The 19,586-nt window shown below is 32.9% G+C and overlaps 1 long non-coding RNA gene across 1 annotated transcript; it reads left to right on the top strand.

Moving 5' to 3' along the window:
• The first annotated feature begins 1,724 nt into the window (after positions 1–1,724).
• LOC107443573 (uncharacterized) lies at positions 1,725–13,707 on the top strand. Its single transcript, XR_011636755.2, has 2 exons — positions 1,725–4,093; positions 13,454–13,707. It is a non-coding gene; the product is annotated as an uncharacterized LOC107443573 (long non-coding RNA).
• The last annotated feature ends 5,879 nt before the right edge of the window (positions 13,708–19,586 follow it).

The raw sequence follows: 19,586 nt of genomic DNA, 5'->3' as shown, positions 1-19,586 counted from the left end.
ATAATCATTTTTTTTAAAATATCCTTTTAAATTGAAAGTATATTGCTGTAACAAATTTGAAGAGTTCACAAGCGTAATTTAATATTTTCGCTTACCAAACGGAAGGATATCTTAAATACAATTTTTGCAAGCATCACATTATGCATGAAGCTTATCATCGAGTTCTAAATCATTCAGAGAATATTTTTAATTGTAATTTTTAAAATAATATAATGTTGTAAATATAATTATTGTAAAAGGATTGGACACCCCGATTTATTGGCTTTATCGTAAAATTTAGCATAAAATTACGTTATAATAATTTTTTTTAAAAATTTATCTTAGTTTTACTCTTAATCTAGGAAACAATCAAAATCAAAAGCGTATTAGTGGTGGTATAGGTAAATATCTTTAAATGAGGAATACAGAAATATTTATAGGGAAAGAATTACCGTTATTGATTTGGATTAATTTTGTGCTGGTGACAATCAAAACAATATAGAAATCAATGTGGAAAAATAGAATTCTACCATGTGAATTTTCTGCCTCTAAAATTGCACCGGCAATAACAGAAAACTGTGTCAGACCATTGTTTTTATATTATCGAGAGATCTTCTGAAAGATATTATTCAATACATCTAAGAACCGATAATAGTTGTACATATAGGATTACTTCGCTTTCGTGATTTAAAATAAACTAAGGTTTAATTTAAATTCTAAGTTAATTATGAAAATTACTTTGATTTAAATTGACTAAAAACTGCAATTGGGTACTTGCAACTCACGAAGAAGACAATCACAGATACTCTGACACGTGACCTGTGACTTCAGCACCAACTGATAACTTTTAAAGAAGATGGCGTGTTAAAGTCCAGCTAATTTCTCCACATAATTTTGAATGTTAATTGACTTGAAATGAATTAAATACAATACGTATCGCACATCAAATTTGTAAAAATTCAATTCTTCCTCGTCTACTTCTTTCACTTAACTTAGATTTATTATTTGTTTATGTATTTTATTGTAACCGTGATACATTTTTGTTTTGTGTACCTGGCAACTTTGATGCATAACTAATTTGTTTATGTTCCACATAACTAAATAAGAATGACTTATGCTATGAATACATGACTAAATATGACTTTGTTTATGCTCTACGTGTCGTACCTGCTTTTGTGTTAAGCTAGAAACATGCGGTGAAAGAAATGAAATCTTTGTGAAGGTATATAGAATGTGTCACTAATGATAATTGATACTCGGTACGCTTGGATTACTCGAAATTGAATGGGAAGAACAAGCTGCTTACGTAAGCAAAAGCCTCGTTTCAACCACCAATCAGGATCAAGATACCCATATTGCCTTCTCTTGACTTAAACTTGTCAAAAACAGCTTTTGGCACGCTCCGCTTGCTTTTCATTTATAGCTGTTTTATTTCCTTTCATAAGTCGATATTTTTTTATAAAAAATCCTTTGTAAATCAAACATATAATTATCATGATTTTATGCAAGAACATTTTGTTAATACTTCAATCTTAATCAAACGATTTGAAAAAGAAAGAACTGTACTTGGGAAATGAATTAAAGTAAGGAATACAAAATGTGTGACACAATAAGATAAAATAAGTAAGATGTAAATATACTCGATATAGATACATAATGGTAACATTATGTCATATTATCAATTCAAATAAGAAACGGTTTTTATATCTCTTAGTTTCTTGAATTAAGTTTTTTTTAAAGATGTTCTTAAAAATTATAATATGAATATTAAAACGTAATAAATGTCAACATCTCTCTCTCACTCTGTCTCTCTCTCCCACTTTTGTTATTTAAGACATCGAGTCAAGCGCAAATATATAAATAAAAGGATAGTATGAAATAAAGATCTCGAAAAAGATAAATTTCTTAGAAAAATCGATAAGAATTCATTTTTAATACAAAAAAGTGAAGAAAAAAATGATAAAGAGGCACAAAAAATTTTAATAACTTTCAAAGAAGTTGAAAATCTCGTGTGACGGTCAAAAGTTGAAATGAATTTTTCAGAACGTTAAGTTTCAATTCTGTACTTGTATTTTTGCGAACTACCAATTGGACCACATGTTTTTTTTACTATATGTTTAACAGTTAATAATTCAAGTAACGACTATCAAACATTAATTAATTTTCATTTCCTCGTACTCCCAATAAGTATTTCCACACATCTTCACAATTCCAAGTCTTAGATATTAATGTTTGTAAAAATTGCAACACCGTAAAGGAACAGTCAAAAATGAATGAAATTTATTCCACCTATTACTGATAGTGATACAAATAAATAGTGGTCAAATTCACAATTCAAAAAACAAAAGTTATGCCGGAAATGATTACTTTGTATGTCCTCAGCGCTGAGCTGTGAGAGCCCGTGCACGTCATGGCATTGAATTATACAGGCTCTGAATGTAATCCTGGGGAATAGCATTCCATACGTCTTCAACTTGACTTCAAGTTCAGTCTTACTGTGTACCACAAAAGTTCTACAAATGAGTTGCCGATATATGAAATCCCGGACATGCTTAATAGACGATAGATGCGCCGAATAAGCGTTTTGTGGAAGAAACTAAATCTGTTGTGCACTGAAAAAAGCTTGTGTAGTCTTAGGAACATGCCCACGGGCTTTATCTTGCTGAAATGCAACATCCAAAAGCTTTGAAAATGGAGATGACCACTGGCTTCTCACTCTTATGTATCGATCACTGTTGAGCTTACCCACAATTTGCAGCAGTTAGAATCGACAGTTATATCCAGCAGCTCCCCAAACCATGATGCCATGCATTTGTGTGGTATGACTCTGGATAACACACTGTGGAAGCAGAAGCTTCCCTCTAATACCTCTGACGCGTATAGTTTGTCTGAAGTAAGAACTCCCCAAGCCATTTATCTTGACCCGTGGAGATGACTATGGTAATGAGGTATAACTATTTCAAGCAGAGGTGTGGGGTCATTGTTTAAAATATGTTTTGACTCGGGAGAGAAAGGGACTCTTTTTCTTCGGTCTATTTTGTTAACCCAGTGAAGAGAAGCTGCCCTTCCTGAAATGCTCTATTCTTGTTTCCATAGCAGCAGTTCATACTGTAGACAAACTATACTTCCACATCATTGTACATTGTAGCGTGACTCATCGGAGAAAGCAACTTGTATTCACCATGCACTGAGTTGCTGAGCACGTTGAAGTCGGAAGCGTCTTGTGATGCAGCGACAGAGGAATCCTGCATAGAGGAAGCCCTGCACGTAGTTGATGATGCAGAAGGCAGCGTGGAACCATGGACAAAAAACAATATCAACCAATCTCCAATGGTTATAGTGCTAATCTAAAAATTGTTTAAGATTTTTAAGAAAATAAGCAGTTCGAAGCAGTTATAAGGAGAAAAAAAGGACATTTTCAGCTTTGTCTTGAATACAGGTCAATCAGTAGGGTTCAATAATGACACCCCCATGCCCATGGAATGGATGAAATGAGAAAAGCAATGGTTAGAGTTTTTGGAAGGTCTGATTATGAGTTAGAACAAATAACAGTTCTAGAACATGTATCAGCTGATAGTCATACTCCCCCCCCACATGTCATCCGAATTACTTCCAAATTTTCAGTTGTTGAGACTTTTGGTGAGATAATTATGATCACCCCTTAAAGGCAGCCAAAGTATGCAAATTTGATCATTAATTATTATTTTCTACGTTCGTAAAAAGAGTAAAAAAATCCCACTAAACGGTTAAAACGATAACTTTAATACTTTTAATGAGACATAATAAAGTTCAAAATAAAAAAAAGATGTTAAAAATCTTCCTAATTTACCCAATTGACCATACTATTTAAATATTTTTGAGCAAAATGGAGTAGTTGTTTCCCATGATACTGCAATCACTATGTTCGGAAAAATTTTGCAAAAATATAAATGTGAAATTTAAAAAAAAAAATTCATTCTAATGTATTTATATTTTTTACAGCGACGGCAGGTAAGCAATCATTATCTTAAGTTGTATAACATTTTTAAGACCTCTCTTTTTAATGCATATATATTTTTACTATTAAATGATAAATTCTAATAAATGGGCATTTTTTTAGATCCAACACTAGGACGTAAGTTGAGTTACATGCATTATTATCTTAGTCCTAATTGTATATGAATTATTCATTTAGTCCTACAAGTATTTTTGTATGTAGTGGTATTACTTATCGTTTATGCAATTATTTTTCAATTTGAGTTAAGCCAATGTAGTCCAACAAAATTAAACTTTTCCTAAGGACAAATTAATAACCAAGATAATTTTTGACAAAAAGCTTTGTTATGTTATCATTAATGATACCTGAAAACACCACAACTCTCTTCTGTAAACCTTTCCCTTAAAAAAAATGCGGATGCTTTGAGGGGAAGAAATAAAACTTCGTTCTAGACAGGTAAGTGATGCATATTAGACATTCTAGATAGGCATTTCTAGACAGGTAAGTGATGCATATTAGACATTCTAGACCAGCATTTCTAAACAGGTAAGTGATGCATATTAGACATTCTAGACAGTCATTTCTAGACAGGTAAGTGATGCATTTTTTCGCGTTGAAACAAATGAGATCAATTTCGATACAATCTGATTAATAAATTGAAAGTTAAAAAAATTCAAAAAATACGAAATTGTACCTATTCAAGCACATAATATTGCTACCCAAAGAAGTGTGAATGGTAGAAATCACATAAATCTCGGTGCGCTGCCTCGAAGCGGCATTTACCGATTCATCTGTAGTAATAAATCGATGATGAGGAGTAGTGAGGAGGAATGGAGATGGGAAGAAGAGGGGGTGCTTAGCACCAAAAAATCGTGAGGGGGCTCGTGTGAGTCGGCTGGGGCTGAGTGTATTTCGTGTGCTAGGGCAACATATCCCTAAGGAAAAAGGCAGTGATGGGGCTAAATTTAGTGTTGTCGTCAATTAGTTCTATATCAAGGAGTGAATTAAAATTGCTGGTGGTACAGGTTTTTGCTTCATCGTAGAAATTTTTATTTAAATTTATTATATAGACGTTGATGTCATCAATTTTAAGATCCCTTTTTATACTATTATTGCTAATGCATTTAGGTGCGCCGACGTAAAGAAGTGTGACATTGTGTCTCTATATTTCTTAAAGCTACTAGAAATGTAAAAAGTGGTAGACGCTCAATTCATATTTATTTATTTATTCTCTATTTAGTTATACTATCGTAACTACCACTGTGATTTACATTACAATTGATTAATATTTAAATAAAAAATATTCTATGCATTCAATTTCAATAGAAAACTGAAGAAATTTGTTAGAAAAATAAAAAATAATTAATGTAAAATTTTAATATCTTTTAATAAAACATTAGTTGCCACTTTTTCCATTTTTAGTTGCCTGTAGCAACAATGGCTAGATGATTTAAGACTGTGCAGAAGCTCCAGCGAGTCTTGAAATTTTTAAAAAGTGGTAACGAAAATAAAATAAATGTCGATATTTTAATTTCTGCGTAACCACCACTAAAAATTGTATTCCGAAGAGAGTAAATATGCAGGAAAATTCCAGCTAGCTAAACCACTTAATGATAAAGTGGTATATTAAAATAAGAAATATGTTCTAGCATTAGCCTAAATTTACTACCTCTACTAAAATGTTTCAACGAATACGGGAACCTCGACAAGACAATCTAACACGAAGTTCCAAAGTTGCGAGAGTTTATTATACATTTAACACAGGGCTGTCAACTTTCGGCTCTTTCTGCAAAAAATTATTCTAGAAAGGAACTGTCCTAAATATATGACGCTGGGCGTTAACCGGTTAAAAGTTCATATGCAACGCCACTTAGTTCCAGCTCTTTCCTGTGAAGCTTTTAAAATGATGACAAAATTACTTGAGACTTTTATTAGTTTTTAAAACTTTAAATGTCTCCCAGTCTATAAAATATTTTGCAAAAAGCTTAGTAGTAGGCAGGCCTGTAAACATGCTTTTAACATGTGCAGTGAGCAAAATTAAGAACTGCCGCTATGAATAACTTTTGATCTAATGATTGAATCTTCACGTTCTAGGACTCAATCTTATTTTCTCAAGAGTATGACCGCAAATAAATTAATAATTAGTAATAAAATAATAAATTAATTAATTAGTGCAGACGATATTTAAGTTACGAAATCAGATTCAAAAACGCGCTCTCTCAGGATAAACATGCCTTTTTTTAAGGCAGGTTTGGAATTCGGAATACATGAGTATACGTAATTCTCGACAGATATAGGGGGTTGTCGGTATCTGGGAAATATGGTTCCCATAGTTTGGTTAGGAGAGCGATTTGCGTATTTCGCGATATCTCGATAAATTTTATGCGAATTTAAAACTTTTTGCTCACAATTATAAAATTTGTTTATCTGAAGTCAATTCCATGCAAAATATACTTACTTTACTTATCCTCTACGTGCCTTGGGCACTTAAGGCCTCTAGCATATCCCTCCAACGCCTCCTGTCTTCAGCAATAGATCTTGCTTCCTCCCAGCCAGATATTCCACATTCTTTTAATTCTCCCAAAAACATGCGCTGGATGGTAAGTCTGGGTCTTCCTCTTGTTCTCTTACCATCAGGGGCCCATGTAAGCGCAACAGATGAAATTTTTTCTTTGGGCATTCTAAGGATATGTCCGAGCCAGCTCCATCTTCGTTTTTTAATTTCATCTTCGATTGTTTTTATTTTAGCTTTCTTTAATAGATTTTGATTTGATACTTTGTAAGGCCAGAAAATTTTAAAAATAAATCTTAAACATTTGTTTTGAAAGGTTTCTAATTTTTGTATTTCCATCTTAGTCTGTTTCCAGGTTTCTGCGCCATATAATAGTACTGCTCTAACAATAGCTTTGTAAACAACTATTTTTGTCTTTATTTCAATATTTGACTCTCTCCAAAATTTATGTAATCCCTTAAAACATGTTCTTGCTTTGATTATTCTCTGTCTAATATCTTCACTACTTCCACCTTTTTTATCTACAATAGAACCTAAATAGCTAAATGACTCTATGTCATCTATTTCGCTATTTTCGATTTTAATTTTGTCATTTTTCTTTTGATTTATTCTCATTACTTTAGTTTTCTTCTTGTTCATGAATAAACCTACACTATTTGAATATTTGTTGAATTTTTCTGTTTTAAGTTGAAGGTCTGTACATTTGGATGAAATAAGTACGATGTCATCAGCAAAATCAAGGTCTTCTAAAGTAGTTGTGAAATTCCACCTTATTCCTCTTTTTTCATCTTTCAAGCTGTTTCGCATAAACCAGTCTATCACCAGTATAAATAAAAATCCCGATAAAACACATCCCTGTCTCACGCCAGTTTTTACTAAAAAGAATTCAGTTAATTCTCCATTTACTTCTATACATGCTTTGCTGTTATCATACATATCTTTGATTATGTTAATATATTTTTCTGGTATATTATAAAGTGATAAAATTTCCCATAATTTCTCTCTTAACTGAATCAAAGGCTTTACTGAAATCAATAAAGTTTAAATATAAAGAGGTGTTAAATTCTAAGCTTTGCTCAATGATATTTAAGTGTGAAGATTTGCTGCATTGTTCCACTTCCACTGCGGAAACCTGCCTGTTCTTCTCTTAAAATTCCATAAATTTCATGTTTTAGACTATTCAAAATTATTCTTCCAAATATTTTTCCCGGTATGGAAAGTAGGCTAATGCCCCTCCAATTTTCGCATTTTGTTAGATCGCCTTTCTTGGGAATTTTCACTATTATTGCTTCTTTCCATTGTTCTGGTATTCTTTCATTTCTCCAGATTTCATTGAAGAGCTTTTGCAACTGTCTTGTAGAGGTTTCAAAGTCTGCCTTAAGCATCTCTGCCACGATTCCGTCTCTCCCTGCAGCCTTCTTTGGTTTTGTGGCCCTCAGCGAGATATCTTCCAAAGAAAAATCTACAGTAGATGCTACATTTAATGTAACATTTGGGAGTTGCTCAGAATTTTCAACATGGTGTGCGTTAAGCGTATCTTCAAAATATTTTCTCCATCTTTCTTCAATCCTCTTATCCGTAGTAAGTAACTTATTGTTTTTGTCTCTTCCTGCACATTGCGAATTTCGTTTATTTCCTTTTATTTGTTTCACTTTCTGATAGAAAGTACTTATTTGTCCTTTTTGCGCTGCATCTTGAGCCTCAGTGGCAAGGTCTGTGAAATATTTCCTTTTGTCTTTTCTGGCTGACTTTTTTACTGCTCTATCAATTTGACTATACTGCTGTCTATACCGATTAAATAATTTTTCAGACTTTGTAGTTTCCATCTGTATTTTCTTTTTCCTTCTGCTTTCAATATGTATTAATGTTTCTCCCGTAATCCATTCTTTGCTTTTCTTTCCTTTCTTTTTACCCAACACTTTTTCTGCTACGTCGCAATAAATGTTTTTGATATGTTCCCAAGTCTCTTCAACTTTTTCTTTTACCTCAATTTCTGATTGCTTAGTGTTGCCATGATTTTCTTCTTCCTTTAACAGCTCAAATCTGTTTTTCAACTCGATTGAAAATTCTTGTCTGCACTCTTTGGCTTTTAACTTAGCAATGTCATAGCTTATTCTTTTATGTCCCATCTTCTTTGGTGATTTTCTTAATTTTAGTTTTAATATTGCAAGAATCAAGTAGTGATCTGATCCAACGTCGGCACCTCTCATCGCTCTTACGTCTCTTAGTGAGCTCCTGAACTTGTTATTAATTGCAATATGATCTATTTGATTCTTTGTTCTTCCGTCTGGTGAGGTCCATGTACATTTATGTATCTCTCTATGCTTGAATCTACTCCCACCTATGTTTAAACTATTTAGTTCGCACAGGGAAGCAAACAGTTCTCCATTTTCGTTCCTCTCGCCCGGTGATTCGTTTCCCATGGAGGTTTCATCATCACTAATCCGTTTTCCAACCTTAGCATTAAGGTCTCCCATAAGAATCATCATGTCATGTTTTGGAACTCGATTTAAAACACATTGTAGTTGATCATAAAATGTCTCCTTTTCCTCCTCATCAGCATCATTCGTTGGTGCATACACTCGAATAATTGATAGTTTAATATATTTTGAATAAAATCGTGCTCTTAAAATTCTTTCACTGATTGGTTCCCATTCCAAAAGACTCTTCGCTGTTTCTTTATTAATGATTAGCGCCACGCCTCTTTCGTGCTTTTCTTCAGCTCCTGAGTACAAAATGATTTGTTCACTTCCAGTTTTAATCTTGCCAAAACCTGTCCATCTAAGTTCTGATATTCCCAAGATATCCAATTGGTATCAATCCATTTCCATTGATACCTGTCTACTTTTTCCACATTGGTACATAGTTCTTACATTCCAAGCACCAATTCGTAACTTGTGTTTAGGTTTCATCAATGACTTCTTCCGCATCGAAGGCTCCAAATGGCTTTCCCTTCGACACTTCATAGGCGTGATTTCCTCATTCCAGGTTAGATAACTGTCATTTGGAATTTCACAAATCATTGCTTCCGCCAAAAGAATTTGGCCCGATATGCTTTTGGTTTCTGTAGTCAGGGATGTTTTACGGGGTAGAGGGACTAGCCCTACGCTCAACCCTCCTCCTTTATCCAGGCTTGGGACTGGCGCACGGAATAGCCGAAGCTACCCATGTGGCGGAGTTCATGCAAAATATAATTTTTAATAATTATTTATTATTTTTATTTCATTATTTGATAATAGTCTAAGAAATTTTCAATTTTAAAGTGCACAAACTTTTACATAATTTTAAAGAATGTGATTTTAACAGCAAAATACGAAATTTTAGTCGAATCGGTCTAAATATTTCCTGGGAAGATCAATTTTTAAAATGTCGTGTTTTTGAAATTCGATTTTTTAGGAACTATTCGACCGATTTCACCCATATTTTGTAATTTAAAACTTAAAATTAATTTTTTTTTTAAAATGATGTAAACATTTTTATACTTCTTAACCTTAAATCGATTAGTCATAAATAAAATAATAAAAATTTCCAATATTTTTTATTTTGCATGGAATTGTGTTTGAGTAAACAAATTTGAAATATTTTTCAATTCGCTTAGAAAGTTCTTGAGATATGGTGCAATACGCAAAAATTAAAATTAACATTAAGGAGTCCAAACTTTGGATTACTCTATTTACTTTCAAACCTAGGAGAAATTTTCAACTCTCCCCGAATGTTCTCAAAAAAAATTCATAAGTAAATAAAAATGAGAGCGTACAGAAGAGAATAGGAGAAATTTCAGGCATTAATTATAATAAATATTTTGTCAAAAAATATCTTGGGTAAAAAATTTTCCGGAGAAACCTTCTTCTTTTTTGCTATAGTTATGCACTAATACTAATGTTCTAAAATCGAAATATATCATCAATATCAAAAGTAGAATATTGCTCTTTTCCGGAATTATTTTTCCTTGTAATAGTGAAATTTAGAAATCAAGAAAGCAAAAAGAAAAAAAAATCTAATAATTTGCTAAATTTAAACACACCAATTAACGACAAACATGTATTAAAATAAATAATCCGAAAAAACTGAAACGGTAAGATATTTCCAGATTAAAAGATTTATTCGTTTAAAAATACATAAAAAGTAAATTATAATCGACATGTTTCAAGCGCTTCAAAAATAGGCACCCAATTTCAAGACATGCCAGATATGAAAGCGAAGAAACAGAGTGATTTGAAGTGTAAAAAAAAGTTGCCAAAGAAAAATTGAAAAGGGAAGGTGATAAACAAAACTGGAAAAACCACAGTAGCCACGAAAGAAAAAAGAAAACAGAACAAGAAAAAACCACACTGGCCGATAAATAATAAAATGCATTTCCATGCGCTATGTAGGGGTTGCAAGGAACGTTATTTTTCGTTGGCAACTTTTAATTTTACATTTCAATTCACATTTGTTTGTTCCAAAATCCACAAATATCAAGACGAGAAAAGAGTAAAAACAGGTAACAAAGAAATTTCATTTTCAGCTGGTTTTGGGAAAGAATAAAATATTTCTGACTACCAAAATTTGTTAACGGATACAATAGATAGTACTGCTTCTTCTCCGACAGAAATTTAATTGCAGTGAATAATTTATTGTTAAGATTAGATTTGCTACTTCCGAGAATCAATCATTATTGGAATGGTCTTACTACCAGTTATTTCTCTTTTCCGTCTCACACTCAGGCCTGGACATGAATGAGAAGAAACAAAAGTGATTTGAAATATTAAACTTAAGGTTATACCAACGAAAAATAGAGAAACAAAACTAGAAAAAATACAATAGCCAAGAAAAAGAAAATAAAGCAGTGACCGAGAGTAGCAAATCAGAGTAAAATAAATTTCCAAGTGCTATGAAGGGGTGGTGATACTAATGTCGTTCACAAGGAAAGCAGCATTTATACGAATAAAACAAGATTCCAGGGCATCAAGATAAGCTGCTGTGACACGGATGAAAATAATTTATGCATTGTCGAAATTGAATTTATGTCCATGATTTAATGCATTTTTGAAGCGAATGAAGTTTTTAATCAGGTAATGTCATATATTAATGCATGTGTTTAACTTATTCATAATATTAGTGGTAGTTAAAACTAGTCTAAAATAACTTTATAAGTCAAACAGCGAAATAAATTGAGAAAACAAAATTTTTACAGTCACTAAGACGATAAGGTTTTCCGGAAAATGCAGAATAATTTTCCTCTATTCGGACAATTGGATTACCCAAGAATCACAGCTTCCCATGAAATAGAAAGTGATAAACAATACTCAGGGATTTAATAAAAATATAGAAACACTTCTATATTATCCCCATGTAAACAATATTTCCTTAAGCAATCCTTTTTTAAACGGTAAATCTGATGGCACTTTTTTCAGCTTTTAAAAAATTGTGCTCTTTTTGAACCATGCAAAATTTGCCCGAATCAAACTGAACGTAAGAAATTAAAAGTTGATTGTCTTTTTTAATATTTCTATGAAAAAAGCAGACTTCTATGAGTATTGTAATCCTACAGAGTACTTTCGAAACTGCTACTATTAACCCCTTGGGGACGGGTGATTCAGAAAAGCATTCGTACAAAATCAGAATCAAGTTGTAATTAAATAAAAAACGGTAACTTAAATGTAGTCGTTGCTAATTGGACAGACTTACTTTGCTTTTACTTTAATTATTGTTAGTTTAATCATATATATAATCAATGTTAATTCAAAGTATAACTAAATAGTTTTATTTCGAACAAAGTATTGGTGAATTAAATAAATCAAACAATTATAACTCCGCCCGCAAATAAACTGTTAAAGAAATACTTTGATTACCAGTTTTATATTTTTACCCTGATTGATATGGTTTTATGCTGTCACGTATTTGTGACAGTCGGCGCGAAAGGGTTAAAGCTAATAAAAAAATGATTCACTTCCCCTCATTCAGGTTGATCCGAGCCTTGCAGAGATGCCAACTTGTTCCGGACAGCAAATACTTGTATATATTTTAAAGTGGTAGTTTATCAATTGTGATTCTTGGTTTTATTAACTCAATTTAGTAGATTTTTATCCACGACTATTTCTAAATAATTTGTAAGTTTATATAATTCTCCACTTTATTGCTCAAGAGCCATGCCATACCTTGTAAAAAGCAAGCAATTATAATCAAATATTTGCAAAATTTACTTTGTAGTTATTTACTGTTTTTTTTAAAAATTATTTTGGCGTATCCAGAGCAGTTGGCATCTTTGGCCTTGCACGGAGTAAATGGACATCTTTCACTTAAGGCTTCAAGCATGATCTTTCAAACAGTGCCAAATGTTTTGCGATGTTAATCTTCCAACAAAATTTTTTTATTACAGTCGCTGAACTGCCGACCCGATTTTTGAGTTTACGACTACCAATGTTCAACTCCGTAACCTTGTAATTTTGAACCCAATCCAGGAGACAAGGAAACTCCTGGATCAAGTATCGGGAGAAATTTGCCCTCGTGTAGAACTTCTTGACGGAACTAACCGCCATTTGGTTTGCATGGAGAGAAAAACCACGAAAGCTTCCCATGGTTAGCTTGACGGCAAGGAGACCCATGATCTCTCTGCCACTAAGGATATTTTACGTCAGAACTGTGGCCAGTGTGAGCCGGGTGTGGAATTAGTTTCGATCAACCATGACTGGGATTCGAACCGTGGGCACCCAATTGGGAGACGATCGCTCTATCCACTGAGCCACCACGGCTATGGCGAAATATTTATAGCAAAAAGAAAGTCTTTTTACTTAGAGTTAGTATAGAAGCGTTTCTATATTTTCTTCCGACCCCTCGATGCTTGAATACAACTCAGTATTTCTGATGTTTTTCATTATTGAACATTTTTCTTAGGTTCCTTATTTTTGAACTTAATATCCTCCCTTTTATTCAAATTTTAAATTTTTTGTACCTATATTTTTAAACATTTTTTTCGCAATGTAACTTGCTTGATTATTTTTCAGTTATAAAGGAGGTAGCTGACGAAGTACTGAGCACATTTGGAGTGCACAATGATGATGGAAGTGATGTACAGACACAAACTGTGGTACACCATCACCATCACCAATCATAATTGAACTGCGTTCGTATTATTCTCCAAATCAAACTGGATATTTATTTCGGATTAAAATTAATTGACTACTGAAATATTATTGATTTTTTATTGTTGTAAAAAGACTTTGTAGAATGAAATAAAAATTACGCTTTTATTAATATATTTCAACTTAATGATTCATTATGAAAACAAACTGTTTAAATTTATCTGAAAAAAATATTAAAATGCGTTGCCTTATTTTTCTCAGATTATTCTGTACTTTGAGACCCATAGTTGGAACTTTTCGTTAACTTTAAAGTTAATTTCTTATTTTTTAAGACAAGATGCAATACAATAATAAAGATTCAGGTTAAAACTTTGATATTGAACAAAGAAAAATGAATATAATTGGGTTTATGCTAATTAATAAGTAAAAAAGAAACTTTCTAATTATGTACCTAACATTACATATGTCATGTATTTTATCTTCAGTGTAAATGCGCCTTGCAGCGACTCAACTCAACTCCACCTTTTGTTATCCCGCGCTAGTCAGTGTTGTTCAGCTTTAAACGTAACAAGATGTAAACCTCACCTTCTCCCTAATAAAATATGATTTACCTTGATTCTTGTATATAATAATTTGGCGACGAGGATAAAAGAATAATAATGACGGAACTCAATTAATTACAACTCTTCAAGAATTTGTTCAATCAGTAAAATCAACACCAGAATCGAAACGAAGCCCAAAAGATGTCATCGCTACTCAAAATTTATCATTCGATCCTTTTGATGCCGCTGTCGAATCCTTTGATTGTTATTCTCAACGACTTGAAAATTATTTCAAATTAAAAGGACTGTCAGCAGATGATCCAGAAACAGAAGAATTAAAGGTACTCGTATTAATTAACTGTCTAGGCTCACGACAATACCAGCTGCTTTCGAGTCTTACTGCACCGGATATTCCGTCGACAAAAACATTTCAAGAACTGCTATTGCTTTTAAAGAAGCATCTATCACCGAAACCGAATGTTCTTACCGAACAACATAAATTTTTTTTCTAGACATCAACATCAAGGTGAGTCGATTTCTACTTTCGTTTCTTCATTGAAAGATTTAACAAAAAATGCTGAATTCAAATCTGAATGTAATTCTAATAACTGTTCTAAATCTATGTTAAACTTATTATTACGATCACAATTTATCAGAGGTTTAGCTGATGCCGATATTCGTGAAAAATTATTGCAACAAGGTGATGCTACACTTGATAAAACTATTAAAATTGCCTTAGCAATTGAAGCTGCTAAAATCGAAAATAAAGAAGTTTATAAGAGTAATTATCCTAATTTCATTGATAAAATATCAAGTGGCTATATAAAGAAAAAGTTCAATAGTAATTTTCGAAATTCTTAAAACGAAAGTAAACATCAAAACAGAAGTAGATCAAAATCGCCTATGAAAAATAAAAGCAGTATTAACTTTAAAGAACTTGGATTAGAGGGATTATGTTTACATTGTGGAAAAACAAATCATAAAACTCAAGATTGTTTTCTTAAAAATAAATTACGATGTAAATCTTGCATGAAACGAGGTCATTTAGCTAACGTGTGTATATCAAAACAGTTCAGAAATAGATTTAGAAATCGAAATATAAATCAAATAACAGATGATTCTAATGAACTAAGTACTAACGTAAGTCAAATTTGTGATGTATTTTTGAACGATTTCAATCATGATGACAAAATGTATGTTCCAGTTAAATTGAATAGCATTGAACATCGCTTTGAATGCGATTCCGGAAGTAAGGTTAGCATAATAAATAATGACGAATTCAAAAAATTATGTCTGAATGTTCCGATAAAAAAAACGAATGTATCTTTTAGAAGTTATACGTGACAAATTTTTAAGCCTCTTGGTGTTGCTCAGATTAAAGAATCATGTCAAAATAAATCTAGCTTTGAAGATTTGGGTGTTGTTTCGATAAATAAAAATTCTATATTAGGGCGTGATTGGATTAGAAACTTGAATATTAATTTAAATGATCTTCACATTATTTCTGCACAAAGTGCAAGTATTAAACCCAGCATTTCTTCTACTGATTTTTCTATACAGAAAATTATTGATTCTTTTTCTGATGTGTTTGAACCTAAAATTGGTTGCATTCCTGATTATACTTGTACACTAAAGCTAATTCCAGATGCTAAACCCATTTTTATTGAACCACGTACTGTACCGTATGCTTTAAAATCAAAAGTAGAACAAGAATTAGATAAATTAGAAGCGGAAGGTGTAATAGAAAAAATAGACGTATCAGAATGGGGTACACCCCTAGTAGTTGTCCCAAAGCATGATGGCACAATTCGTATTTGCGCAGATTTTAAAGTTACAATTAACAGTCAGCTTCAAAATGCCAGACACCCAATTCCTAGAATTGAGGACATTTTCAATAAATTACGTGATGGGAAATTTTTCTGTACGCTCGATATCCACAAAGCATATTTACATTTGAAAGTCTATGAAGAAAGTGCAAAATATCAGACTCTTTCTACTCATAGAGGTACATACTTAGCAAAAAGATTATTTTTCGGAATAAAAACTGCACCAAATGAATTCCATAGATTTATCGATCAGTTTGTCCAAGATTTGGATGGAACTATTGCCTACTTTGATGATATTATCATCCAAGGAAAAGATAAACAAGATTGCCAGCAACGTTTAATTAAAGTATTAGAAAAGTTACGGGAACATAATTTGCATCTTAATCTTAACAAATGTAGATTTTTCGAGGAAAAAGTTCAGTATTTGGGACATGTTATCAGTTCTGCTGGACTACACAAATCACCTGATAAAATTCAAGCTATATCCGAAACACCTCGACCAAACTCCGTTGATGATGTTCGTAAATTCATTGGACTTGTCATGTATTATTCTAAGTTCATTCCAGATGCTTCCAGCCTACTTCATCCACTAAACAAACTCTTATGCAAAAACGCACGTTTCCGATGGACTGCAGAATGTGAATCTGCGTTCATAAAAGCAAAATCAATTATAACCAGTGACCAGATTCTAGTGCCTTTCAATCCAGCTCTTCCAGTAACATTAGCTACTGATGCCAGCCCTTTTGGACTTTCAGGAGTTCTTTCACACACTATGCCAAACGGTATTGAGCGGCCTATCGCTTTTGCTTCCAGAAGTCTCACAGTTGCCGAGAAAAATTACAGTCAATTGGATCGTGAAGCTACAGCTGTGGTTTGGGCTTGCAAAAAATTTTACGATTATATTTTTGGCAGAAAATTTATCTTGATTCTCGATAACAGAGCCATTTGCGCTATCTTCCATCCAGAGAAAAGCCTCCCAGTTATGACTGCTTTAAGAATTCTTCGATATGCTCAATTTCTTTCGAGTTTCGATTACACAATTATACATAGAAAATCTGAAAAGCATACAAATGCTGATTACCTTTCAAGAAATCTTCTTCCACTACCAGTTAATTACGTCAACTGTATTGATGAATCACAATCACTCCAGCAATTTATCATAAATTACATTTCAACTGAAACAATTACAGCAAAACAAATTCAAACAGAAACAGAGCTTGATCCTGATCTTAAAAAAATAAAATACTATATTGTTATTGGAAACAAGTTTGATCCCAGTATAACCATTCAAGATGGAATCCTATTTAGAGGAAATCGAGTTATCATTCCTAAATCTCTTCAACCTGAAATGCTCAAGCAACTACATTCTACACACATAGGAATTGTGAAAATGAAAGCTTTATCTCGAAACTACTGCTATTGGAAAAACATTGACACCGATATTGAAAACATGGTTAAAAGTTGCCGTGAATGCTGTGATGTAAGAAAAAATCCAGCGAAAGCACCTCTTCACATATGGGAAACACCGGAGAAAAATTGACAACGCGTGCACATCGACTATGTCGGACCCTTCATGGAGCATCAATTTTTAATTGTTGTGGATTCACTTTCAAAATGGCCTGAAATTTTTGCTATGAAGACATCTCCTACATCATCAAACACAATTTATTATTTAGAAGAAATTTTTAGTCGTCATGGATTACCTGAAATTTCAGTTTCTGATAGTGCCGCAATTTTTAAGTCAGCAGAATTCCAACATTTTTGTAAGTCAAATGGTATTAAACAGCGTCTTATTGCTCCAGGCTATCCAGCTACAAATGGCCAAGCAGAGCGCTATGTCCAGATATTAAAAACGAAATTAAAATGCATGAAGTATCATTCAGGTTCCCTCCATAGTAAATTATGCAAACTACTTTTCCGATACAGAATAACACCACTTAACAATGGAAAAACTCCGTCAGAAATGTTATTTGGTTGAAACTTAAGATGTGAATTCGACTTAATCAAACCAACTGAAGGACAAAAAAATAATGCCTTGCAGCCAGAATTTAACAAAAATTTCAAGTAAGAAGAAAGAGTACAGTCTCACAACTATACATCATCTGCTAAATGGAAGTATGGAACTGTTGTTGAAAAACTTGGACGACTTCACTATCTCATTGAATTAGACGACGGTTATGTGATCAAGCGTCACTTTAACCAATTAAGAGCTTGTCAAGTTGAAAAATCAATAACTCCTTCTTTAAAATTTTCTAGGCCCAGGACAGTACACTTTTCTCTTCCAGTATCCAGTTCTACATCCACCATACCCTCCTCTCGTCCAGTATCCAGCTCTACACCCACCATACCCTCCTCTCGTCCAGTATCCAGCTCTACACCCACCATTCCCTCCTCTCTTCCTGTATCCAGCTCTACATCCACCATACCCTCCTCTCGTCCAGTATCCAGCTCTACACCCACCATACCCTCCTCTCGTCCAGTATCCAGCTCTACACCCACCATTCCCTCCTCTCTTCCTGTATCCAGCTCTACACCCACCATACCCTCCTCTCTTCCAGTTTCTAGTCCTGTAACCCAGAGAAATCCAATGCAGTTAAGGAGATCAACTCGGGAAAAAAGACCAGTCACCAGATTAAATCTCTAATTATTCGTTATTGACTCTTAAATTTTAATAATTCATAATTAACCTTTTATTTAAGCGCCAAAGAATTGTCATGTATTTTATCTTCAGTGTAAATGCGCCTTGCAGCGACTCAACTCAACTCCACCTTTTGTTATCCCGCGCTAGTCAGTGTTGTTCAGCTTTAAACGTAACAAGATGTAAACCTCACCTTCTCCCTAATAAAATATGATTTACCTTGATTCTAGTATATAATAACATATATCGTAATACTCAAAATATCTTTCAATAGAATTTTGGTTTTTATTTATTTGGTTTTTATTATTTGGTACCACACTTCTTACAATTTTAGATGCACGTTTCTTCTCTGACTGTTTGTTATTCACAGATAGACATCCCTTGTTGTGTCACAACAACCAGAAATAAGACGTGAGTTGTACCAAACATTTATTTAAACATTCACACGAAAAATCACAAAATATTACCCAAACGAAATATCTCAGAAAAAACTCTCTTTCTCAGCAACACAAAAAAAGAACATCACTTCTCGTGTGTGTCTCTCAAGCAACATCATTTTAGCATTACTTCTCGAGGAATTGATGCTTTTAGCTCACAAGGGAAACTAGGGAAGTGTGACTCGCCAATTTTGAAATAAACTAGTGGGATGTATGCCTTATGAGGAATAATTTTAGGGGGAAACATTCGTTTCGGCCCATAGAAGGTTCTGTGAGAGATGAAAAGTAATTCAACGCATAGAAAAATCGGTATTTTATTACTTTAATGCAGACTATTAGTTATTGTAATTGTCTCATACTCCAATTAATTTTGTGGTACATTCACGTACTATATAATGCATATTTATTGTCAAAATTGATTTCGAAAATTTTATATATCTGTAGTTTTTCAGAAAAACCTGTTACGTTAATTTAAAAAAAAAATTTACATCAAATTTTTAAAAAAAAATTCCAAAAAACTTTTTAAATTAGTTGGAGTATGTAATTGCAAATCAATTAATTAATTAGCAATTAATTAGTAATTAATTAACAATTTATTAATAATTAATTAAT

Source organism: Parasteatoda tepidariorum, chromosome 8 (assembly GCF_982258835.1).
Source record: "Parasteatoda tepidariorum strain Cologne lab strain chromosome 8, Ptep-v5.0, whole genome shotgun sequence".
NCBI classification, from domain to species: Eukaryota; Metazoa; Arthropoda; class Arachnida; order Araneae; family Theridiidae; genus Parasteatoda; species Parasteatoda tepidariorum.
The sequence above is the reverse complement of the archived record's forward strand: the minus strand, read 5'-3'. Positions and strand labels throughout refer to the sequence as shown.